The following is a 27,607-nucleotide window of genomic DNA, read 5'->3' as shown; positions in this document are numbered from 1 at the left end:
AATAGGAATTGTAAGCAGTGCTGACAAATAGCTCTAGTCAGAGTTGTCCCCAGTTGATCTCTGTGGGGCAGTTTCATGAGTTTCAGACCTTCTAGCCAATAGTTGACTTTTTACCACATCTGTGCTTAAACTTCTAACTTTGTTCACTTATTCACAAACCTGAGTCTCTTGAAAATCCAGCTTGAGAGTCACCAATAGTCGGTTCTAAGCTCTCTTCAGTACGATACTCTCTAGTTTTTGTGGGGATTCTTTGCTCAAATGCCCTGTTGAAAGGAGTCAGGGGTGGCATTGCCAGGGATTTTGTCTGCAAGGATGGGCTACACCTATGGAGGACAAATATTATGCTCCTCTGAGTTGGGATCTGCGTAAGCAAGTGATTTTCAATAGTTGGTTAAAAATTAGATCAACTAGAGGTAAGAAGGGAGGGCAGAGGCAGCTTTTTAAAGATTAAAGAGTCTACCCCAGAGACTCTGAGTTGATTGTTCTGGTGTGATCCTGTTGTATAACCAGTGTACAACCTTTATCTAGGGTTTTCTCACACCCCCAGAATAGGGTGTCAGCTCTTGAGGAGGTGAGTACCAAGCATGTCTCAGACCTCTGCAGCTAAGCCCTGGCTTCATCCCCTCCAGCTCTCTTTCCTGCTTGATCAAACTCTTCATTCTTTTTGAATGAGAAAACTGCTCCTGTATCATTATGCATCCTTTCCAACTCTGCTGTTCATAGAATAAACTGCCTGATTCGGCCAGGCTCACGTACTTTTTTTGCACAGCAAAGTTTGTGGTTTCCTAAAAGCCCTTTCTGCCTCCAGAATATGGCTCTGACAGATCAAAAGCCCTTTGGGTTCCAGGCTCTTGTCTCTTCCTTTGGCTTTCAAAAACTCGACTTTGACACTCAAAATTGAGCAGTGATGTCTTTTGTTTTATCCTTATTGTCTTTCCTTACTAAAGCAGCAGCTGCTCGTAAGTCACTGAGTAAGTTGCCATAAGCAACTAGAAATGCAAGGAATGAAAAATGTAGCAGTTAATAATTCAAAAATAGCATTTTATTACATTCACATCAATCACCAGAAAGCCACTGTGGTGTAACTGTATGTGGGCATGTGAGTAACTAGTCTCATATAGTTTTCATTCTTAGAGTTAATGATAATTTTCAGAAGACTCACCATGAAGAAGAATGTGTGGGAGTTACTTGAATGAGAATGCAGGGTAAACTGAGGAGGTTCATTCATTTAGCACGTATTTATTGAGCAGTTGATAGATGTACAATATTGTGTGAGACACTGTATGTACACTGATGGGGAAAAAAAAGACAGTTCCTGCCCTTAGGGAGCTAATGGTTCAGTATTCCTAGCAGAAGTTGGTTATCCGCTATGACATAGCAAATATATAAATAACATGGGTGAGTGAAACCTAGTTTTTTTTTTCTTTCCAGTTTTATGGAGATGTAATTGACATACAGCACTGTAGAAGTTTAAGGTGTACAGCATAATACTTTGACTTACACACATCATGAAATGATTACCACAGTAAGTTTAGTGAACATCCAGCATCTCATACAGATACAAAATTAAGAAAAAAGAAAATATATTTTCCTTGTGATGAGTACTTGTAGGATCTACTCTCTTAGCAACTTTCATGTATCACACATCAGTATTAATTACATTTATCGTGTTGTACATTACATTTCTAGTACTTACTTATCTTGTAACTTGAAGTTTATGCCTTTTGACCACCTTCTAACCTGGTTCTTGAATAAGCATTTGTGTTAGAACTTTCAAGGCGTAAGATTATTAAAGTCACTGGAAAATACTACTTCATGTGACTATGCATATGCTGATAGTTTTATACCTTATGCCAGAACCTGGTGTGTGTGTCAGTGCTGCTGGAGCAAAACGAAAACAGATGAAAGCGCTACCAAACACTAGGATTTCAGTAAAGACAGCTGGATGGATTTGTTAACTCATTCCATTTTGAGAGGACTGTTTCCTCAATGAGAATAATGTTATATTTCTAATCAAGTTTTTTTTGTTCTCGGCTTATTAAAAATAACTAATAGGTTATAATTTACATACAACAAAACATCCATTTTAAGTGTACAATCTGATCAGAGTTTGGACACACATATACACCTGTGTATGTATCATCACAACCAAGATGAGTACATTTCCATCACCCCTCAAAAGTTACCTCTAGCTTCTTTACAGTCAGTTTTCATCTACCCATCCTCAACCCTGGACAGCCATTGACCTGCTTTGTGCCACTAGAGATTAGATGAAAACATTTAGTGTGTACTTTATTTGTGTCAGGCTGGTTTGGCTCAGCATGTCTGTGAGAGGCATCAGTGCTGTTGCTTGAATCTTTTCTTTTTTTATTGCTCAGTAGTATTCTAATGTATGAATGTGAATATACTACAGTTTGTTATCCATTCTTTAATTTGTGGGCACCTGAGCTATTTCTAGTTTGGGACTGTTATGAATAAAGTGGCTGTGAACATTTATATATAAATCTTTATGTGAACATGTGATTTAATTTCTCTTTAATAAATACCTAGGAGTGGAATTACTGAGTTGTATGGTAAATACTTGTTTCACTATATAAGATACTGCCAATTGTTTTCAGGGTGGCTGTACCATTTTACGTTTCCACCAGCAATGCATGAGGGTTTTGCCTCATAGCAACACTTGCTATTGTCAGTCTTTTCAATTTTGGCCATTCTGGTGGTATGTTGCGGTATCTTGCGATTTAGTTGAATTTACCTAACCACTAATAATGTTGAGCATCTTTTTATGTACTCATTTGCCACTCATATATTCTTTGGTGAAAGATCTGTTCAAATCTTTATCCCATTACTTTTACATTTTGTTAAGGTATAATTTACATGCCATAAAATCCAACCGCTTCAAAAGTGTACAATTCCATGGTTTTTATTGTATTTATGAAGTTGTATAATCCGTAGCATAATCTAATTTTGTAATATTTCCATCACCATAAACTTCATACCCATTAGCAATCTCTCCCCATTTCCCCCTCCTCCAGCCATTAGGCAACAACTAATCTATATTCTGCCTCCATAATTTCCCTTTTCTGGATATTTCCTAGAAATGGAATCATATAAAATACGGTCTTTTGCATATAGCTTCTTTGACCTAACAGTGTTTCTGAGGTTCACCCATGTTTATCATGTATTAACAATTCTTATTTTTACTGAATAGTATTCTATTTTATGTATATACCACATTTGTTCTTTCACCAGTTGATAGAAATTTGGATTTTTTTCCACTTTTTTTGGCTGTTATGAATAATGCTATAGGAACATTTGCCTTCACGTCTTTATGTAGACGTATATTTTTCATTTGTCTTAGGTAAGTACCTAGAAGTAGAATTGCTGAGTTATATGTATGCAGCCTTACATCCCATCCCATCCTGGGATGTAGTGGAGGTTCATTCAATATTATCTCATCCCCGTATCACTGTGTTAATTTTCTGCTATTCTGCTCACCTGTTGCTTGTCACAACGAATATCTCATTTTCAGACAAGCTAAAAAGTTGGCCTTTCCTGGTTGCCACCAAGATGACACTGTTTCCAACAGTACCTCTGAACGAGTTTTCTTATATTTTGCTCCAAATCAGTTCAGTCCCCTGCAGCAGGGAGGCTCCAGGTACTCATAGTTTGCCCCACTCATGTAGAACTACATGAGGTTTCTGGGGGGAAGTGGAGCTATTCCAGGCTGAAATGCTGGGCTCCCACTGTTTTTGCTAAGATTTTCTTAAGTAAGTGTTTCTCAGTTTGTTGCATGCCTTTGGCCAATTTCCAAAGATTTGAAAAGATTGTTTTGACAGTTTTGTCAAATGTTGTTATTTTGTGGGGGAGAAAATTTGCCATATGCCCTACCCAGTTCTTCCTGAAGTCTCACTGGGCTGCTCGTTTTTAAATATGTCGTGCATCATCTTACTGAGTTGCAAGAGTTCTTCATATATTCTGCATACAAATCTTTTTACCAGATAAATGATTTGTAAATACTTTGTCTGTGGCTTGCCTTTTCATTTTCTTAACAGTGTCTTTGAAAGAGCAAAAGTTTAAAACTTTGATGAAGTTCAGTTTCTTAATTTGTTTTTTTCTTGTTTGTACTTTTTCTGTCCTAAGAAATCCTTGCCTAATACAAAGTCACAGAGATTTTCTTCGTAGCTCTTACATTTAGATCAGTGGTACAATTTAAGATAATTTTTGCGTATTGTGTGAAGGTAAGTATTGAGGTTTATGTTTATCCATGAAAATGGCTCTCCAGTTTATTCCAGATCATTTGTTGAAATGATTCTCTTTCCCCTGTTGAATTAACTAGGCATTTATATTGAAAATCAAATAACTATATGTGTGGATCTGTTTCTGGTCTCCATTTTGTTCCATTGAACTGTATGTCTATACTTGTACCAGTATTACACTATCTTTACTATTGTAGATTTATAGTAAGCCTTAAGTCATTACCTTCAGTTTTGAAAAAAATTTTGCTGGGCATAGATCTCTAAATAGTCACTTTTTGTTTTTGTTTTATTTTCCTTCAGTGCTTTAAAGATACTTCGTCATTGTCTTCTATCTTACATAGCTTCAGGCAAGAAGTTTGCCATCATTCTTTTAAAAAATTTTTAAATTGAAATGTAATTCGCATACTATAATATCCACCATTTTGAAGTGTACAATTCAGTGTTTTTAGTATATTCAGAAAGTTATGCAGCCATCACCACTAAATTCCAGAGCATTTACATTACTCCAAAAGGAAACCCCATGCCCATCAGTAGTTATACCCCGTTGTTCCCTTCCCCCCTTGCCCCTGGTAACCATTAAATTACTTTCTATAGCTCTGCCTGTTCTGGACATTTCCAAATAGAATCATAGAATATGTGTCCTTTTCTATCTTGTTTCTTTCACTTAGCATAATGTTCTCATGGTTCATCCATGATATAATACATAGCAGCACTTCAGTTTTGTTTAAGGTCGAGCAATATTCCATTGTGTGGATATACTACTTTTTTTGATGGACATTTGGGTTTCCTTTTTTAGCTACCTTGAATAGTATTTGTACAAGGCTTTCTGTAAACATACATTTTCAATTACGTTGGGCATATACCTAGTAGTAGAATTGCTGGGTCATACATATGGCAACTTTATGACCAATTTTCTGGAAATTGCCAGACTCTTTTACATTTTACTCATTTTACATTCTCACTATATGTATAGCATTGTATAAAGGTTCCAATTTCTACACATCCTCACCAACATCTGTTACTGTTCAGCTTTTTTTCTTTTTTTTTTTTTTTATTGACTTACATAGTCAGTTTACAGTGTTGTGTCAATTTCTCATCTCTTTTAATATAGCCATTCCCGTGGCTATGTGAACTGATATCTCCTTGTGGCTTTGATTTGCATTTCTGTGACTGTGTTCAGCACCTTTTCATGTGCTTGTTGGCCATTTATTTATCTTCCTTATGTCTTCAGATGTGTTCCCCATCTTTACTTGTCTTTCTATTGAGTTTTAAGAGTTCTTTTTATATGTTTGTTATGGGTTCCTAGACCCTTATCATATATATGACTTACAGATATTTTCTCCTGTTTTGTGAGTTGTCTTTTTGCTTTTTGACAGTGACTTTTGAAGCACCGATGAAGTCCAGTTTTGTCTTTTTTTTTTTCTTTGGCTGTTTGTGCTTAGGTATCATCTGAGAAACCATTGCCTAATCCAAAATTACAATAATTTTATAATTTTAGCCCTTGCATTTAGGTCTTTGATCCATTTGGAGTTAATTTTTGTATACAGTATGAGGTATAGAGGGCCAACTTCATTCTCTTGCGTGTGACTATCCAGCTGTTCCAGCATTATTTGTTGAAAAGATTGTTTTTCCTCCATTGAACTATCTTGCTTCCCTTTTTGAAAATCATTTGACTACAAATGCATTAATTTTTTTACTCTTAATTTTATTTCATTGATTTATGTCTGTCCTTATTCTAGTATCTAGTACCTGTCCTGGTAACTGTATGTTTATGATAGGTTTTGAAACTGAGAAGTGTTCTTGGCTTAGAAATGTAGAAAGTTTTCCATGGCACTTGATCTAAAGGTGATACTGGTTTGTAAGTATTAGCATAGCTTTACATTTTTCATGTAGTAAATCATGATGTAATCCAAATGATTGGAAGATCCTCAATTGGGCATTCTTCCACTATTAAGAGTTGACAGATCTTGGCTTTATAGTGTTTTCGTAAATACTCTAGTGTACTTTCCCTTATCGAGCAAGGTGGGAACTCAAACAATGTTTATAGTTGCTGGTATTTGAATTGTTAGCTGATAGTCAAGTCCGGACAGCTTTTAAAAAATCTTTCATTGGGATAATTGCAAAAGTAAGTATGTAAGAACTCATAAATGCAAAGAAAAAGTAAGACTACCTCAAATCTTACTGTATAGATAACCACAGTTAATATTTGGTGAATATACTCTCACTTAAAATCTGCACAAACATAATTTTACATAAATTGTCATACCATCTCTGTTGTCTTTCGGCCTGTACATTCAACAAATGTAAATATCTTTGTCATTAAATACAGATCTACTTCATAATTTTGATATCATACTATTATTGACGTAACTATAACTTCATTAATAAATTGTTGAAATTTCAAGTTGTTTACACTGCAACCAACAGGACATGTGAGTTTAAATTTTCCCATACTTCAGGCAAAAATGAGTTTTGTCACTTTTTCTATCTTGCTATTTTGATAGAGTATCAGTTTTCATTAAATTTCTTTCATTATGACTAGTTGAAAATCTTTTTATTAGTGTCTTGGCCATTTGTATCTTTGTGAATTATTTATGACTTTAGCCTATTTGTTTTTTTCCCTTAGTGGTTTATCTTAAGATATTTTTAAATATTAAGACTATTAATCTTTAATATGGATTGCAGATATGTTTTTCAGTTTGTCATTTGTCTTTGAATCTTATTTATGGTAATGCTTTTTCTTATGGTTTTTGTTTTGTCTTTTTTCTATTAAAACATTTATCTTTCTATAAAAATAATCACATTTATCAATTTTTGCTTTTATGTTTTTGACCTTTGTGGTCATATTTAGAAGGATTTTACTCATCTTAAGTTTACATAAGTAACTTGAATTTTCTCCTGATACTTTTATATGTAATTCATTTAAAAATTTAATCCATTTATTATAATAACTTTTTAAAAATTGTGTAATTTTTTATTCTGCAACTATATTTGAGAAATAGGTGTATTAGGAGATGGATTTTACTTTACTTGGGGAAAATCAATTAAGCTTTCTAAGTCCCACTGTGCTAATGCTAGAATAAGCTTTTATTATGTTGAGATATATTCCCTCTATACCCACTTTAGGAAAGGTTTTTATCATATATTGGTGTTGAATTTTATCAAATGCTTTTTCTGCATCTATTGAGATGATCATGTGTTTTTTTTATCCTTTCTCTTGTTGATGTGGTGTATCACATTGATTGATTTGCGTATGTTGAACCATCCTTGTGTTCCTGGGATAAACCCAACCTGATCGTGGTATATGATCTTTTTATGTGCTGTTGGATTCTGTTTGCTAATATTTTGTTGAGGATTTTTGCATCTATGTTCATCACTGGTACTGGCCTCTAATTTAATGCTGGTATAAGAATTGATGATGAGATACAATTTTTTTATATACAATATTTATGCTCTTTCTCCAGATCTTCACTTGGCTGGTTCTTTCTCAATATTCAGATCTCTGCATGAATGTCACTTGCTCAGATAAGCTGTGTCTGACCACTCTGTCTAGATCCTCTCCAGTCACTCTGGTGAAGACTGTACCCATCGTTCTGTATTGTTGTCCCTGTTTAATTTTCTTCTGCTATGACATTCTGTGAAAGAAACTTACTTATCCACCAGTATCTCTTGAAATTATAAATTAAAAAGAAGGCAAGTGAAGAATATTACAATTTAATATAAAAATGAAATTGTGGAATCATCTAATTCCAGGGACATAGGTTGACCACACTTAATGATGGTAAAAATAGAACTATTAACCTATTCACATCAGCCTTTTGATAGTTGTTTTATTAAGGTTTTGTGTTATAAGCTTATGCTGATAAAAGTGATATCTTGTATTTTGGAATACTCACTCTGTGCTAGCCATCATGGTAAGCACAGATATCTCATTTAATTCCTACAACAACCCTTTCAGAAAGGGATTTTCATCCTCATATTCACAGATGAGGAAACTTGGGGAGGTTAAGTGATTTGACCAAGAGAAAAGTATTGGTAGATGACTGAACTGAAATTACGATTATGAACATCAAAATTCTTGGCTTTATAAATCTGATAGTATACCACCAGAAGTTTATAGAGAGGTTATGAAAGCAGAGTTGATAAGATGTTCATCTAGGAAATGATATCAGAAGTAAACCCTTTTTATCTTGTTGGATTAGTGAAGCTGTCTTATGGTAAATAGTTTGCTTGATTGATTGTGGGACATCTCGATAGAGGTTAAACTAAGAGAGGACAGATGTGTCATGGACTTTGGGGACTCTGTACCTCCAAAGGCAGATTGAGTGGAAACCTCAAGGCCCAGTGAAGGGGAGTAGGCCCTAAGTTGTAGGTCAGTTTGGAGAGGTTATAGGGCTTAATGTTTATAGATTTATTTAGACACTTAATTTGCAGCTGAGTAGATTAAGTCTCCTCTTAAACCTCACCTGAGTGTTTCTGGGAGCTTTTAACACCTCTGATTTGAAATATAGTACTTTAATATTATAACCAAACTCTATGTTTTCAGTCACATGTACTGTTCTTTTCCACATACCCTAAATCCCAGTTGAAATCATTTGCCAAATCCTCTGTAGACCTTTTTAGCAACCCAAGGGAATGGATGTCTAGATTATTTTTCCCTCATACATTTGCCTGTGAACATTCCACCATTCTATAAGGCCTTTCAAAATGCCCTTTCTTAGAGAAAGCTGCTTCTGATTGTGCTAACTCCTTGTGAACCACCCCCATAATTAATTTGTAAATACTTCTTTCTTTACACTTAGCCTAATACCTTTTATTATTTTCTCGTCTGATTCCATCTAGTAGACTTTAAGCCAGAGGGTAGACTGATTTTAAATCATGTCTGCAGATTCTTTGCTATTTCCTCAATCAAGAGGTAAAATACCAACTTCACTTCTCTTGAGCATGAGCTGGCCCTACTAATTTCTAACTAATGCAGCCAAAGGGATGCTGTGTAACTTCCGAGACATGGTTAGAAAAGGCAGTGCTGCTTCTTCATGGCACTATTGGGAAGCTCTCTCATGGAACCAAGTTTCCTTGCTGTGAGGAGGCCCAGGCCACATCAGCTGCCAGACACGTGCATGAGGAAGCCTTCTGGATGACTCCAGTCCCAGCCACTGGCAGCCTGCAACCATCTGAGAGACCCCAAGACCTGGCTGGGTGTACTCAACCTCCAGGATTGTGAGAGATGATAACATACGGTATTGCTGTTTCATGCCACTGAAGTTGGGGATGCTTTGATACACAGCAATCAATAACTAGAACAGAGACCTTCCCTAGAAACACTGGAGAACCTCTCCTGGAATGGTCCTTCACCATTTCCGTGTTTGGCCACTTGCTTCTCAAGCAGTGGCCAAGGTGTGTGTTTTCTCTAAATCCCCCGTCGACCCAGGCTGCTTATCTACTGAAAGCTTCTCTTTGTCTCAGTATCCTGATGCTTTTGAAAATCCTTGCAGTTAAGAGAAACGTGTAGACAACTTTGCAAAAATTGGCAAGTATTAAATCGATAAAATTACTACTAAATTCAAGCAAGCAAGAAAGTGGTTAAAACAGTTGTTTGAAACAGTTAACCCGTTCTCTTTAAGCCCTTCCTGAATGTCAGTGGCTTGTTTTAGAGATTTATTAGCCACTTACATGCCGCTTAGTTCATATTCAGTTTTGCTTATTAATCATAGGAGTTGAAATGGGCTGCTTAAAATTGTTTTGAGCTTAAGGTAAAGCAAAGGAAAAGGTATCTTGGTTGACAGTTCTAATGATTCATCCCCTAGATATTTAAAAATAAATTTTTTTCAGCAAAATACTGGATATTGGTTATAGAAATTTTCAAAAATACAAGTAAAGCACAAAGGAGAAAACATGTTTTTCCTTTCTGCATCTCCCTAGGGATTTTTTTTTTCTTCTTAATATGTTGATATATGTCATTCCAGACTTTTCTATGCCTGTGTATTCATGGGATGCCATTATATAATATCAGATCATGTGACTCCTCTCCTAAAAATCCTTCATGGATCCCATCTTACTCAAAGTCACAGCTGAGGTCTTTACCATGACCTAAATGACCCTATGATGTCTGGGGTGTGTGTGCATGCATACACAGATGTTTACATTCCAGTCGCTCTTTCTCTCATTTCCCCCACTCTCCTTCTTCCCCTGAGGCCACACTGGTCTTTTGATGTTTCTAAAGTATACCAGGCAAGCCCCTACCCCAGGGCCTTTGCACTTGCTCTTCCCTCTAGCTGTGGCACTTCCTTCAGGTCTCTGCAGGCTTCCCCTTTAACAGATTTTGTTACTTTTGCTCAGCTGTTGCCTCATCAGAGAGACCTTAACCTTACAATATAAAATGAGAACACCTTACCACCTTGTTGGTCTGCCAGCACCCTCATATTCCCTATTTACCTTACCCTGCTTTACTCTTTCCATATCATCTGACAAATTTGGCCCATAAGCCTTAGTTTGCTGGCTTGTGTTCTAGGAGATTTAGGTGTTATATCTAGTCTATGATTCATTTCCAGTTTTTTTTTTTTAACACAGTGCAAAGTATGAGTTGAAGTATGTCTTTTTTTTTTCTTTTTGCATATGAAAGCCCATTTATTTTAGCACAACTTGTTAAAATGACTGTTCTTACTCTGATTAATTATATTTGTATTATGTCAAAAATCTGTTGTCCGTACATGTGTGGATTCATTTCTAGATTCTCTATTCTGCTTGTTTTTCTGCCCTTCCCCACTACTACATTGTCTTGATTTCTGAAGCTTTGTCTTGAAATGAGGCAGTGTGAGTCCTCCAACTTTATTCTTTTTTTCCAAAATATTTTAGTTTTTCTTGTTTTCCCTCCCTCCTCCCTCCCTTCTTCCTCCCTCCATCCACCCCCCCGCCCCCGGCCCCGTCTCTCTCGTTATGTTGGCTAGGATCTCCAGTATGATGTGAATGGAAGTACTAAAAGCTGAGAACCTTACTTGTTCTTGAACTTGAAAGGAAAGCCTTCAGTCTCACTACTAAGGTTTTGTTAGCTGTAGTTTTTTTGTAGATGCCTTCTATAAAACTGAGCAACTTGCCTTTTGTTCCTGTTCCCTAGGAGGATTTATTATGAGTGAATATTGAATTTTGTCAAATGCTTTTTCTCTGTTGAAATGATAATAAGATTTTTCTTTAATCTGCTAATATGATAAATTCACTGATTGATTTTAAATCTTGAACCAACGTTTTATATATTTCTGGATTCAGTTTGCTAATATTAGTTAAGGGTTTTTTTTTTTTTTTGCATCTATGTCCATGAGGGATATTGGTTTGTAGTTTTCTTGCAGTATCTTTGGTTTTGTTATCAGGATAAGGAAGGGCTCATTAAAATAATTGGAAAGTGTTCCTTCCTCTTTTATTTTATTTTTTTAAATAAATTATTTTTATTTTAAATACATAAAATAAATTATTTATATAAAATTATTTTATTTTAAAATATTTTAAATTCTATTTTATTTCATTTTTATTTTATACAGAATGCTGTAAAATTTCCTCTGTGCCCTGCTTTAGCAATAGCCCACAAACTGATATGTTGTTGGTTGAAAAAGATGAAAACTAATATATTGTTGGTTGAATGAAAAGATGAAAGGTTGTAGGATGAGGTGGGTAGTCTATATTGGGAGTATAAATAACATTTGTCACATTAGGCTTGAGCCAACTGCTTGTCCCTTGAGGCAGGCGGATACTCTGAGTGAAGGCAAAGAATTCTTCCAAATCAGGCTGGAGTCTCTGAAGAGAACAGACTGACCATTGCCACAGGGAAAACCCCAGTATCTGTTCCCACTCCTAAGTGAGCTTATAATGTCTGTACTATAGTGATTTCAGCGGAAGTATTTTGTTGACTTCAGGTAGTTTCCAGTTTTTATAAGACTGAAGGATTGGGGTTAATAAATAAAAGGAAATTTCAATATCATAAAAACCTACTGTCTGAAGTATATAAAGTAACAGCTGTCACTTTAAATTTTTGTCAGTGAGGTCAGGTTGGAAATGAAAATAATCTATCAGTCAGTTAGATTTAGAGCAGTAACTGGACTGAGAAAAACACGAGGGGTTTTGCCTTTTCTTAAATTGCAGAGTTGGTGAGAGAGTGAAAATACAACAGTGAGAACATGTGAACGCATTCTGTGAAACCATGAGGTGATGGCTAGGGGGCACCAAAGTACGGTAACAAATAAGATTAGCAGTAAAGCAGAAGAAAATCTGAGATACCAGGAAATTAATCTTCTGCCATGTTGGGTAGAAGCCGTCTGCTTTGTCATCATCTCCTCCATCTGACAGGGTCTTTGGTTAGCAGTCTCCATCTGCAGAGCATCTGCTCCTGGAGGATTTTTAAGGCTTGAGAGCTTCAGATCTCCTGGAAAGGTCTATTTCATCAAGACTCAAAGGTAGTTTTTCTCTGGTATTAAAACACTTTTTAAAACTTCTCTTTATTTGTCAGTTTTTGTTCTTTCACTGTATGTTTTGAAAACTAAGACAAGGTCTCATAACAGTTAAAATACTTAGAAGAGTTAAAATTCAAACTACCAAAGAAATTCAGTTATTTCTGTTTTCCTCCCTTTTTATAAGGTGAAGAAGCAAATTCCAGGTTACCTTGGAGCCTCTCCAGGTTACCCCCCCAAAATTTTTAGTTGTAAAAGGCACATTGGAAGTTTTATTATTCACAAATTGGGAAAGGCAAAATAAAGAACAGGTGACAAGGAGACAAAATAGAGACATAATAAGTATCGGAATGCAATAAATTTTTAAGTTAATGTAAAAACAGCAGTAATAAGTGATGATGATTATGAGAAACTTAATTTTTTGGAAAAAAAGGAAATGTGTGTTAAAATAATTCAAGAGTATGCCAAAAATATATAGATTTCACAATATTTTTAGTTTTAAGAAGAAACTCTGCTATCTGGACACAGAATAAGTCAATCATTTTACAGAAAGAAAACCCTAATTTTAATGTAACACTCTTATGTCACCCAGATGATGATTTGCTATTAAGGAACTGTATGCCTTTCTTTCATGCAACTTTCTAAAGCCCTCCTAAATATTTGTTTAGACATATGTAAACATGTAAAGTAATTTAAAGTTTTAATTTTGCTTTAAAGTAGGATTACCTTTATGAGCATATTAAATAAATCAACATATATTGAGTTTACCATGTTAGTAAAATTAACAGTTCCCTTGATAAATAGATAAGCCATTCCCATTATCTGATATGTATGAGATGTATTATTTTGTAACTATACTATAATACAGTCTCAACTATTTTATTAGCAACTACCTTAACCAAAATAACCCATTTTGTTTCCTCCAAACACTGAATGAGAATACATAAAACTAAAAACTTTACGTTTCTTTCTCCGTGGCTATACGTTTTGTATCTTTTTATAGATTTGAAGATGGCAAAAATAAATTAATATTTTTAAGACATTTCCATTTAGTTACTCTTTAGTCATTCTATAATTTTTACAATAGGAAACAAGGATAAATTAAAACCATGTTAAGTGACCAATGTTTTGTATCTTTTTCTTAGAAATTGTCAAGTATCCAAAGATTGTTTATTAATTTGATTCATTTATTAACTTAATTCAGTTTAATATTAATGTTAAGTTCTTAACAAAGTTAAGATGGGAAAACTACAATTGAAGTTTATACATTAAGTCCTTATGGTTTGTAGCATAATAAGAATTACATATGACTAAATCAACTTGACCTATAATGCAAGAGATTTAGAAAGTTCAAATCATAAAACATTCAATCCAAGTCTTATACAAACTAGCACTTTGCACTAACATTATTTTTACATGATCGTAAATCAGTGAGGAGACTAAAAGCTATTTTTAAACTAAGATTAAATCATTCCAATTTGTCCAAAGGGACATGATCAGGAATATTATATGAACTCTTTTCTCTTTCTGATATACGATGAACCAAACCAAAAATGTGCATTATAAATATTATACATTAGGAAGTTTTAACTTTCCTGCCTTTGTGGATCTTATAACCTAGTATCCAAGGCCATTATTCAAACTGGCAACTAACTTTTTCTCCTGTGTTAGTTTTAGGGGAAAAAAAAAGTTGAAGAGGCAATATGTGTAAAGCTCGAGACTTTAAAAAAAATAATTTGAATTTTATCTGGACTGGATGAATATGTGAGTAGCAACAATACTTTATGACTAATTTTTGATTTTTAATTAATTCCTAACGTTTTTGTAAGAGAAATAGAAGGGAGAAGGAGGGTGGAGAAGAAGAGGGAGCCAGCTATAGGCCGATCAGACGAAAGTTAACCTACCACCTGATAATTGTTTAATTCTGAAATATATGATTTCCTATTTATAGATTTATAAATCTGTAGGATTTATAGTACAGCCCATGTCATTTTGAAAGGTATGTTTCTGTCCTTCCGTCAGAGATAATCACCTTCATGGGCTAAGAGGATCACTGAAATTTGGATGCTACAGTTTCCCTTGGATCTCCTTTGTGATCATCCAGAGGCTTCTAGTTCTTCCTCTTTTGGGCTCGAATGGGGCAACTTTCCAGTTAACTTTTATTTATAGTGTCAAGCTTTTACATCTCCTGGACCCACCAAAGGGAAGAACTGCTTGAATGAGGTCAAGAAGGTTTGGAATATATGGACAAGGACAGGACTTGGAAAGTCCTCAACCATGACACAAAGATCTGAATGTAACCAGGATTAGAAGATGACATACTAGTAAATATTAAGGACCTCTTCATGTAGAGGTTTCTGTTTTAAGGGACTTTGAGTTATTACGGATAGTTCTGAAGATAGAAAAGGAGAGAAGAGAAAGGAAATAACAGGGTTTAGGTGGATCCACAAGTGAGACAGATTTTAAATGTTTTGTGTTTTATTGGTCTGGGGAAGAGTTTGAGGTAAGTTGTAGAATCTGGACTTCATTTAGAAACCTCTCCTACCAATTTTTAGCTTTATTTGAAATTAATTTTATACTCACAAGGAATTGCAAAAAAAATAGGACCAAGAATTTCTGTGTACCTTCACCCAGAATTCCCCTGATGCTCCAGTGGTAAGATCTTACATAACCATAATTCATTATCAAAAACAAGTTGACAGTGGTACAGTTCTTTAAACTACACATCTTATTCAAATTTTACCAAGTTTTACATGGCATTCCTTTCTTTTTAACATATAGTTCTATGAAATTTGTTCACATGTATAGATTCCTATAACTACCACAATAATCAGGATACAGAACTTCCCTATCACCACAAAGAAACTCTCATGCAACCTTTTCATAATCATACCTTCTCCATAGTTGTAACACTGACAACCACTGATCTGTTCTGTATCACTATAACTTTGTCATTTCAACATGGAAATGTATTTCTCTAAATGAAATTATACAATATATAACCTTGACAATTGGCTTTTTTTATTCAGTATAATAGTGTTGAGATCCTTTCAACTAACTGCATGTATCAGTAGTTTGTTCCTTTTTTATTGCTGATGTGGTATTCCATTGTATGGGTGTACCACACTTTATCCATTCACTTTTTGTAGGACATTTTGATTGTTTCCAATTTTCAGCTATTAGAAATAAAACTACTATAAACATTCATGTACAGGTTTTTGTGTAGACATGTGTTTTCATTTCTCTAGGATAAATACCCAGGAATATGATTGCTGAGTTTTACGGTAAGTCTATGTTTGACTTAATAAGAAACTGCCAAGCTCTTTTCCACAGTTTATGTACCATTTTATATTCCCACCAGCAACTCAAGAGAGATGCAGTTGCTCTATATCCTCACCAGCAGTTGGTATTGTGGATTTTTTCATGCCACCTAGTAGGTTTCATATTGAATTTTATGTCTTATTACTCTTGCATTTGTTTTTTTAAACTTTTTTATTGATTTATAATCATTTTACAATGTTGTGTCAAATTCCAGTGTAGAGCACAATTTTTCAGTTATACACTAACATATATATATTCATTGTCACATTTTTTTCTCTGTGAGCTACCCACTCTTGCATTTAGAGAGTTCATTATATATATTCTGAAATGGGTCTTGTGAGAATTGTGAATTGAAAATACTTCTCCTAATCCATGTCTTGTATTTTCACTCTCTTAACAGGATCTTTCTCTTAGCAAAAGGATTTGGTATTGATAAACTCAAATTTATGGTATTTTTCTTTTGTGGATCATGATTTTGGTGTCATGGCTAAGAACTTTGCCTAACCCATGCAATTCTCTCCTATGTTGTCTTCTAAAAGATTCATGATTTCACTTTTCACATTTGATCTATGATCCACCTTGGGTTAATTTTTTTGTCAAGTGTGAGTGTAGGTTGAAGTTCATTTTTATAAAAGCCTTGGAATGTACAGTTATGCTAACACCATTTGTTGAAAAACCATACTTTCTCTTTGGACTTGCTTTTGCCCTTTTGTCAAAATCTGTGCTTTGGGTTATTTCAGGCATTTTTCTCTTTTGTCCTGTCTCTCCACCAATACTACATTGTCTTGATTACTGTAGCTAAATAAGTAGCTATTAGAAAGTTGGGTAGTATGATTCCACCAACTTTTCTCTTTCCAAAATTTTTTGTTTTGTTTTTATATTTCCATATATAAACTTAGAAAGCTTCTCTATTACAAAAAATCTTTCTGAGATTTCAATAAAATTGCATTAAGCCTGTAGATCAGTTGGGGATGATTGACATTTTTAATGTGTTGAGTAATTTCTCAGTCCATAAACACAGTAGGTTTCTTTATTTATTTAGGTCTCTTAAAAATATTTTCATCAGAGTCTTGTGGTTTTCTTCATACTAATCCTGTACATGTTTTGTTAGATTTAAACTATAGCATTTCTCTTTTTTAAGAGCAATTACATGTGGTTTTGTGTTTTTAATTTCAGTTTTGATATGTTTGTTGCTAGTGTATAGAAATCCGGTTGATTTTTGCAGGTGACTCTTACACCTTGCAACCCTGTAAAAATTGTAAGTGGTCCCCTTTCTTCTGTTTCCTGGAAGAACTGGTATATAGTTGCTGTTATTTACTCTTTTAATGTTTGATACAGTTTAGCAATGAAACCACCTGGCTTAGAGATTTAAGAAACTGTAGATTTAATTTTTTTTAGTATTTATGACACTTCAGGATGTCTGTTTCATTTGGGGTGAATTTTGATAGTTTGTAGCTTTTGAGGAATTGGTTGATTTCATCTGAGTTGTTGAGTTTATGGGCATAGAGTTGTTTGTTTTATTCCCTTATTATCTTTTTAATGTCTGCTGGGTCTGCAGTGGTATTCCCTCTTTCATTCATGATGCTGGTAATTTGTTTTCACCTTTCTTGTGGACAGAAAAATGCCTTTTTTTTCTATTGTGCCAATTTCTTTTTATTTACATGTATAAACTGTTTACATGTAATATAGTTTTGATATGTTGGGATTTGTCTGCTATTTTGTGTTCTCTTTGTTCCTTCTGTTTTTCATTGATTTTTCCTATCTTCTTGGGGGTACTTGAACATTTTGTTACTATTCCATTTAAATTTATTTATAATGTTTATAAGTATATCTCTATACTTTTTAAAGTGGTTATTCTACATTTACATAAATAATATATATAAGTCTACCAGTATCAGCATTATACCACTTCAAATGGAATGTAGAAACAGACCATTGAACAGTTGGAATTCCATTTCCTCTTTGTGCTAATGTGCCTGTCAGATGAACAGCATTGCTCTTGTCAGATTTCTTCAGAGTGACCACTGCAATACATAATTGTCTTTCATGAAATTATGCAACTTGGAAAGATGTGTGCCTTATTTAGCAGTGTAACACAGGTATCATGAAGGAAAAGGTACTTGGCCTGAAAGGACTGTAAGCTTAAGACTAAAAAGTTCTCACAAGGATCATTGCATTGATAATATGCTTGTGCAATGGCATGTCTCCAGAATCTGGCCAAGGACAGCTATTGTCAACTGAGGACTCATTTAAAGAAAAGAAAAGAAGCAGCTCTAGGAAGACACAACTATAGGAAGTAAGTCTTAAAATATCTTAAAAAGTGACTGTTGTGGATTGAATTGTCTTCCAGAAAGCTGTGTTGAAGTCTAAACCCTAGGTACTTGTGAATGTGACATTATTTGGAAATAGGGTAAAGTTAAGATGAAGTCATACTGGATTAGGGTGGATTCTAAATCCAATGACTGGTGTCTTCAAAAAAGAGAGGGAGATTTGAAGACACACAAGGAAGGACATAGGCCATGTAATGACAGAGGCAGAGATTGGTGTGCTGCAACTGTAAGCAAAGGAACACCAAAGATTGCAGCAGCCCAGAATCTAGGAAGGATTCCCTAGAGGCTTCAGAGTGAGCACAGGCCTGCTGCCATCTTGATTTCAGACTTCCAGTCTTCAGCATTGTGAGAGAAACTGTTGCTCTTGTTTTAAGCCACCCAGTTTGTGGTAATTGTTGTAGCAGCAGCAAACTAATACTGTGACCCAAGGCAGAGTTTGTTCCAAGGATATAGAGATGAAGAGATGAGATATTCTGAACTCAGCAGCCATCAGAACCAGCCTTGTTGGCAATTTATCTGGTCTGTGTCCCTCTCTGTAGGCTTTTCTGTTCCAGAGGAGTGATAGTCAAGACAGTGGATGACTGGGCAGATAGTAGGAATGCTGAGTTAAAAGTTTAGCAGCCAGATTTTACCAAGATGATCAGAATTCAAAAGTCTTAGAAATTAAATTCAAACCTAACACTGAAGGGCTCAACAAATTATTTGGAGTTCACATTCAGCCTGTGTTGCCTTGGAAAGGGTGGCTTTGAGACTGTGGAGATTCAAGGAGTTTGAAATTTGCCCACCACTTCGAAGTCAAGCGTGGTTTGTGGCAGGGAAGGACCTAAGCCAGATCTCAGGAAGCTCCACTCTTCTCAAAGGTCACCAACCAAAGACCACCATGAACACACCTGAGGTCAACATAAGGTTTCTTTAGCTAGGTGAGGAACCAAGGGGCATTTGTGTAAGAGAATTGGAACAAGCTTATAAATTTGGACTTGTGCTGGGTGATTCAAAGAAGAGTTAACATAAATAGAGTCTGGTAGTGATCTGAGTGCTGTCAGGAGCTTGGGGCTAGTCAGTAATTACGTACCTTGGTAATTTTACCTAGGAGTCAGTATGCTTAAAGCAGAGCTATATTAATGGTTGGGAAAAAAAAAAAAAAACACGTATCAGAAGAGGGAGGTGTATAATTGCTTTAGTGGTTGCAGTGTTTCTGTCCGCTGTTTGGGACATGCCCACTGAGTGGTTGGGGTGTGTCTCAGTCCACTGCGTTCACAGAGCTGCTTTGTCTGATCGGTGTTGCTGTATTGTGATCATTGTTTATATTCAGATGGGAAAGACACAGTTTTTCTATTAGTTGCCAAGGCCATTTTTCCGTTTCTAGGGGTCTGGCCTGGCCTGGAGATAGCATATGTCACTTCTGCCTACATTCCATTGGTTAGGACATAGTCAAGTGCACAAGAGGCTAGGAAGTAGGTTTTAGCTGAGTGCCAGAAGGAAATGTGAATTAAGTTTAGTAATTACATAACATAACACTCTATTGTTTGGGGTTGTTTTGTTAAATTATTTTCTCCCTTTATCCCCATCCCCACTCCCATAGACGTGCACCTTAGTATTTAATATGTCCCTCTAGTCTGTCTACCTTCTATATAGTTAACTAGATTTTTTGAATCTTTGAACGATACGTAGGATTGCTTTGAGTGTGTTCTTAAAATGTAAACAAATATTCATTGTTTATCATTCTGATTATTTTTGCTGTATGTTTTTGAGATCTATTTTTGCTGCTGCATATAAATCTAATTCATAGATTGCATCAAAATACACTATTTTATTCATATTCATTCAATATTTTACCTACCATTTCACCATGTACAAAAAGTTTAAAGCTCTGCTAATTAAATAGTCATATTTAGTCTTCTAGTTATTTTTGCTGCATAATAGAGCATCCCTTAGAGGCTTAAGGTAATGACAGTCCTTTTATTTTATTCACAAATCTGCAATTTGGACTGGGATTGGCAGAGACAGCTCATCTCTGCTCCATGCAGTATCAGCTGGAGCTGGCAGTGACTCAGCTGGTTGGGACTGGAGTCACCTGAAGCCTCAGTCAGTCACATCTAGTAGTTGATGTTGGCTGTTGGTTAGGCCCTCAGCTGGGCTATTTGCTGGAGCACCTATACACGACATGTCCATGTAGCTGCTTGACTGCCACAGTGTGGTGACTCAATTCCAGGATCAGTTGTCCCAAGAGAGCAAGGCAGAAATGCATGAGTTTCATATGACCTTGTCTCAAAGCCACATGGAGTCACTTCCACTGTACCCTGTTGGTTGAGGAGGACACAGAGGTCTTCCCAGGTTCATGGGGAGAAAACGTAGACCTCACCACCCAGTGGAAGAAATGATAATGTCACATGGTCAAAAAAAAAAAAAAAAGTTGGATGGGATATATTGTGGTGTCCATCTTTGGAAAAGCAGTCTGCCACATTTGTGAAAATTTAAAATCTGGTTTGAATATTAACAGAATTTGATTTTGAGACTGATTAGCAAAAATTTTTAACTGTAAAATTACAACTTTTTTTATTGTCCAAATACACTCTTTCTTTTTGAAGAGAGTACTGGATTGTGACCAACAAACTCTTGCTCCCTGTATCCCTAGACTTTTTTTTCTAAGGTTATCAGTATCTTTCCCCTTGGTCCTTACTTTTTATGTGATCAGTATAACAGATGAGACCAACCAGTTTTTAGAATATGATTGCATAAACCTGTGTACACCTTGGGTGTCATAAGGAGAAATTGATTTTTTTTCTCCAGAAAATACATCTTAAGAGAAAGAAATAGTAACTAGTTCTCAGCCCCTTTCTCCTTTTATTTTGTGCTGTTGACCAAAGGGTCTTTTATGTACTGGATATTCTGATTAGATACCCTCAAAACACAGTGTGACTATTCTGAAAGCTTATTGTCTCCATCACTATAGAGTAGATACATAATTTTTGCAGTCCTTGTGCTTTGTTTCTCTGACCTCTTCTCTCCTGAGACTATGAAATATGATGGTGCTTGAGGAAAATACTGCCAAAATAGCTCTGCCTTTCTTAAGGTGATAGGATGTGAGGAGAATGGGGAAGTATTCTAGCAATCAGTAGGTCAAGAAAAGGTTGTTGTTGAGTTCATCCAGCCCTACCAAGTCTTGATTTCTGTTTATCATTTTAGCTGTTTCCCTCAATATCCAGAAAGACCATAGCCAGATGGATGATAATGCAGAACACAGCAGTGTTTCCCTTTTAGTTACATAAAGTTTCCACCAAAGCAGAAAATCATAGCTAAAAAAAATGTGATGTGAGGATGGTCCAGTTAAGTCCATCCCTTTCTTCTTGAATCTCTAAGCCAAGAGGAGACCAGTCTTGAGCGTTTGTTTTCTTCCTTTGTTTGTTTAGTAGAAATTTTCAAGTGTATACAAAAGTAATGAGAACAGTATAGTGAACTCCCGTGTACCTGTACCCTAACTTCAGCAGTTATCAGCTCAAGGCTAATCCTGGAATGTGTGCTCTCCACTTCCCTTCCGTAAATGTATTTTAAATGCATTATTTTAAAGCAGAATCTTGATATTATTTTATCTATAAATACATCAATATGTATGTGTAAAAGAGACTCTTTATAACCACAGTAACATCACACACTTAAAACTTAGCACTTCTGGGGGCTGTTGAAACATGCAAAAAGTGTGTCTGTAATTGGAGAGAATGAAGCAAAGATACATAACATGAAAAAGGAAATGAGTTTAATCTCCAAAGTCCTAGAAGAGGTTTCAGGTCTGTGTTTCATATTGAGAGCCACACCCTGTCTCTATCCCTCTAATAAATCCCCTCCTTTTGTGGTAAGACTGGTTTAAGTCATGATTAATACTACTGCTATCTGGATAGCTATTGTTCCTCTTTTTTTCTCTCCATACTCCTTGATTTCTCACACCACTCAATTTAGTTACAACACTAATGACATCAGCTCCCATTTATTGAATGCCTATCACGTACCAGACACTCTACCAAGAACGTGACATTTAAACCTCACAACAACCCACTGAAGATGGTAATTTCCCTGTCTTGTGGAGCAAGAATTGCAGATTTACATGGATGAGGTCATTTGTTCGGGTTATACAGTTAATAAATGTGGAACCAAAATCCTGCTGGATCTTTTTAATCCTCAGCCCGTGTTCCCACTCTATCATGCTGGACCTAACAGCGTGACTTTTCTTTCCTAAAAACAATGCAGTTTTGTAGCATCAAACTGTGACTTGTTCATGGAAACATTTCCTCGTCTTCCTAGGCACCTGACTAGACTCCTTTGTTGCAGTTAGGCTTGGTCATGTGGCTGGGTTCCACCTGTGAAATGTGGACAGAAGAGATATGCCCTGTTTCTTGACCAGGCCCAGTAAAACTTTCCATTTGCTGTCCTCTGTGCTCTGCTTCTGATACCCAGTTTATGATGCCTGAAGTGACCTTGGAAACCACAAGTTGACCATGGCAAAAACTGACAGCCTGTGTCCCTGAGTGAATATGCAATAGAGGCCCCTGCCACCAATCTCAAGCCTTCTTGAACTGTTTATATGAGCAGGCAATAAACTTCTCGTATTTAAGCCATTACGTATTTCGGGATCTATTTATTAGAGAAGTTAGCCTTCCTTAATTTTTATGTACTGTTTCAGTTATCCTTTGCTGGGTAACAAACCACCTCAAAATTTCAGTGGCTTAAAACCATAGTCTTACCTCATGATTCTGTGAATCAGAAACTTAGACTTTTGCCTTTACTTGTTCATGTAGCTAAAACCAGCAGGTGGGTCAACAGGGGGCTGATTGGTCTAGCATTGCCTTACTCACATGTCTGGAGATGAGAGCTGGCTGCTGGCTGCTGGCTGCTGGCTGCTGGCTGCTGGCTGCTGGCTGGGCCACGTGTCTCCAGCAGGTTTGCCTTGAATTATTCACATCATAGTGGAAGTGTTCTCAGCAGCAAGAGGGCAAGCCGCAATCTGCAAGTACTTTTCAGGCTTCTGCTTTTGTGTGTTTGCCAGTATATCATTATCCAACACAAGTCACATAGGTAGAGGGAAATGTAATCTATTGGGAAGCATTTACTGCAGCAATCTACCATACATACTACAGTACTAGTGCACAATTAGGCAAATCATTCACATATATACAACATCTCAGTCACATATTTGATTATAGAGTCCAGCTTTGGAGGCTATTTTCATATCCCCTGAATCAAGTTCTAACATCAGTGTTTTAATAAATAGTACATTGGTCTTGTTTTAAAATTGCATTTCAGTTCTGTATATAAAAATGAAATATTTACCAATACATGATAAATTTAGATTAATTGAATTGGCACTATAGCAATGATGTTGTAGCTTATGGTCCAAATTTACCTGAGATTTAATGGATCCCCTTTCTCAAGGTCCTGTGCATTTGTAACCAAATCTTTGCTTTAAAGCAATCTTTAAAGGGCTAAACTTAGATTCACCCTTATTTAGAGTAACTTTTAAATAAATGATTAAGTTATAAGTTCAGCATTTCCTCACTTTCCTTTAACTTTTCCTTTATTCAGCCACACCAATCCCCTGCGAGGGCAAGATGCTCTCTCCCATTGCTCAGGGCCAAGCACTCTGCAGTGCTTTCCCCACATGATGTTACTGACATGAGAAGCAGTGCGGTGGGTAAAAGCCAGAGTGCTGGAGCCCAGGTTCACATCCTGTCGTTTCTGCTTGTTGTGTGACCCCGGGCAGTTTAGTTACTTGGTGCCTCAGTTTCTTTACCTATAAAATGGGGATAATTACCACAACTTGCCTCTTAGGACTGTTGTGAGAATTAAATGAGATAAAGTATCTTAAAAAGCCCTTAGTTCAGAGCCTAGCCCAGGTTACAAGAAGTCATGCTGGTTTTCTTTTTTTTTTTTTTTTTTTTTAATTTCAGCTTCATTGAGGTATAATTGACAATTTTATTTTTAATTACTTTTCAGACCTATATGAGAATGAAATCTTACACATAAATTTAGATTTGTAGATTGCCTATTTTCTTAGAGGCATGCTAAAATATTGAGGTAAAAGGTTTATGATGTATATGACTTACTTTCAAATGCTATAGTGAAAAGAAAAAATACACTAAAAATATACAGAGAAAGATAAATATGGTAAAATTTTAATAGTTGTTAATATATGTAGGATATGAATGTTCATTATATTATTTCAAGTTTTCTGTAGGTTTAACATTTTTCATAATAAAATTTGGAGGGAGGATGGAAATACTTTTCCCATTTCTCACAATCTCCTGTTTCTCTTTTCATTCCTTTTTCCTCCCCGTCTCCTATCTCCCCCAAATTGTCTCTCAGATCTCTCCCAAGCAGGGCCTCTTGTCTCTCCTCAGCTACAGGTTATCTCCTCATTATGTACTTAGGAATAGCAGCAGTGCAGCATGAGTGCTGAACCATGCTGACTCTGGGGCCAGGCTGTCTGTGTTGGAATATCTGCCATCCCACCTAGAGGTGAGTGGGTGAGTTCCTTTAAACCCTCTGCAGCTCAGTTTCCTCAGCCTCATAGGGTTATCGTGAGGAGTGAAGAAACAGTGAGTATCTATAAACAGTTAGAAGAGGGTCTGGTGTATTGTGAGCCTCCTAGGAATTTGCCATAATTCTAAAAATCTCTTGTTGTCCCTGACTTCTCTCCTGTTCAGCAGTGATGGGCCCTGGAGCCTTTCTCCTGAGGAGAGGGAGCTGTTGGGGAGAGACTGCAAATGCTTCTTTCTTAATTCCTTTCTTTCTTAATTCCTTTCTTTCTTAATTCCTTTCTTTCTCCCTTCTTCCCTTCCTCCCTTCCTCCCTTCCTCCCTTCCTTCCTTCCTTCCTTCCTTTATTTCTTTCCTTTTTGAACACAAAAGGAGTTGAAAATGGGCAAAGATCCTCCTGAAAAATGCTTCCACATTTAGAATAAATATATTCTACTTTGTTTTTGCTTTCCCATTTCCCCCTGAAGAGATAATTATTTAACAATAGAATTTTGCATTGACTCTGGATGCTGATAGCGGCATCAGCACCCTACCCCTGACCTCACAAGCCCATCTAGCCTGCACCTGTCTTCTCTCTTACTCTTGAAACGGTGAAGCCCTCTTCCCATATGAAGTTCAGTCTCTCACCTATGCTGGAGATCCCAACGACCTCACCATCTCAGAAGTCCTGCATTCTCAATTACTCCTCTCTTGTACCCACCTCTCCCTCCCAATTACGTCTTTCCCACCAACATTTTGCTCCTTCTCATCTTAAGTCAGATGAGGTAACCCTCCCTAGATTCCATATCCCTTTTGAGCTACTGTCCTGTCTTCTCCTTCATGTGATATTTCTTGAAAGATATCCTCATCTTCCAGTTACTTCTCAACCTACTCGGGCCTGGCTTCCCTGTCAGCATAACAGAATAGCTGTTACTAAGGTGACCCATAACCTTTATGTCACTAAATCCACAGGCATTTTTCAGGACTTACCTTACTTTGACTTACAAAAATATTCAATAGTGTTGACTTACTGAACTCCTTATTGAAACTTTTTAAAAGATATTTACATGTGGTTTTATTAATTTTAATTTTTTAGGTGGGGGGAGGGAGGTAAATAGGTTTATTTATTTACTTGTTTTGTTTTGTTTTTAGAGGAGGTACTGGGAATTGAACCCAGGACCTCGTGCATGCTAAGCATTTGCTCTACCACTTGGAACTATATCCTGCCCCCTTATTGAAACTTTTTTATTCACCATTGGCTATCTGTTGTTCTGTGAAGAACAAAGCACTGTGTCTCTGACCCAGGAGTCTCATGTCTGATGCTGGCATCCAGGAAACAATGTTTAACTTATTAAATAACTTATGAGTAGGGTAAAGTCAAATCCCAGACATGACACTAAGCATTGTATGCCTAGCAGCCCCATAGTGCCTGGCATGAAGTACATGTTCTATATTTATTTGTGAGATGGGTGGATGGGTGGACTTCCTCAGCTCTGCTGAGACATTGCAGGGAGCAAGTCCTGTCAGAACAGACACCTGTGTTCTGGGATTGTGGGGGAGACAGCTGAGGGAACATGAAGGTTAACTTGATCTGAAGTCTCTCTGGATTTTGTGTTTAACTGGAGAGTATTTTGATCAGTCAGCTTCTCTTCTGATACGTAAACCATCTGACACGGGTAATCCTGTTAGTTCCATCTTACTCTGAATTACTTGAATCGATGTTATGTCCTAATATTTAGCTGAGTTTAGCAGTGGTGCGTGAGGAGGGCGGATGTGGGAGGTAGACAGCCTGGGGTGGGCAGAGGCCTGGGTTCTGTTTCAAAGGGGGGATTCTGGATATTCCTAGGTTTCTTGGAGTGGGTGTGTGGGAGAGGGAAGCTAGAAGTGGAAAAGGGCAGTGAGACAACAGCAAAGGCAAACTTGGTCGGCCTTGAGACCTCCCCAAAGCTTGGGAGCAGTAGCTGGAGACATGCCATAGAAGTTCATCTCTGAAGCTGCTGATGCCAGAATGCTTCAGACTGTAACTGTCTCTGTTAGTATAGACTGTTTGCCTTTTACAAATACCATTTTTTAAAGTGACATAAGCAAAGTTTTTGCACATAGAGTAAAATTGTTTTCAGGACAGATAGTAGAAAGAAGGAATGAGAATGTTAAATTTGTAACTATTAAGATTTTTTAAATTAGAAGTTGAATAAAGTGTAGAAAGGCAAACAGCCTTTAGGGTGACAGAGGGGCTCTTGGGAGTTGGCAAAGATGGCAAGAATTATCTAGGCTTTGACTCTCTGCAGGAGGGATATCACCCCTAAGTGGGGGTAAAAATTGGTCCTTAGGGGACAGAAAAAAACCTTAGTTATTCAGTGGCCTACATGGCCAGAGTACCTAAACAGAAATGCAGTGCATTTGTGGTATTAAATTTTCATGGGGAGGGGGAATTAAGGGAAAATGTCAGTCTACTTACTGGGGCGATAATGAAAAAAAGATTGAGAAACACTGGACTAGATGATTCAAATGGAAGGATTTTTTTGACCACCAATGGGTCCTTCTGGGGAAACGAATTGGAAATGTGTTGTCTCAGCAGAAGGAAAAGATCTTACATGTTATCTAGTGATTGTCCATTGGGAGATCTAAAAGCAGCAGTGGGCAGCTGGGTCACCCCCTCAGCTGCTCAGTAGGTGATGAGCTGCTGGCTCCATATAGCTTCAGTGCCCAGACATACGGGGCTGGCTATTGGACACAGCAAATAGGAAGGTATGAAT

The 27,607-nt window shown here is 36.5% G+C and overlaps 1 long non-coding RNA gene across 1 annotated transcript in view; it reads left to right on the top strand.

The window, feature by feature from the left end:
• The first annotated feature begins 14,485 nt into the window (after positions 1 to 14,485).
• Positions 14,486 to 27,607, top strand: part of LOC105081931 (uncharacterized) — a 35,676-nt gene continuing 22,554 nt past the window's right edge. Inside the window, exons 1-2 of the long non-coding RNA XR_012508132.1 lie at positions 14,486 to 15,978; positions 24,700 to 24,852. This is a non-coding gene — a long non-coding RNA (uncharacterized LOC105081931). The remainder of the gene's footprint in view (positions 15,979 to 24,699; positions 24,853 to 27,607) is intronic.

The sequence above is a fragment of the Camelus bactrianus genome, chromosome 7 (assembly GCF_048773025.1).
Source record: "Camelus bactrianus isolate YW-2024 breed Bactrian camel chromosome 7, ASM4877302v1, whole genome shotgun sequence".
NCBI lineage: Eukaryota > Metazoa > Chordata > Mammalia > Artiodactyla > Camelidae > Camelus > Camelus bactrianus.
This window is presented reverse-complemented; position numbering and strand designations above follow the sequence as displayed.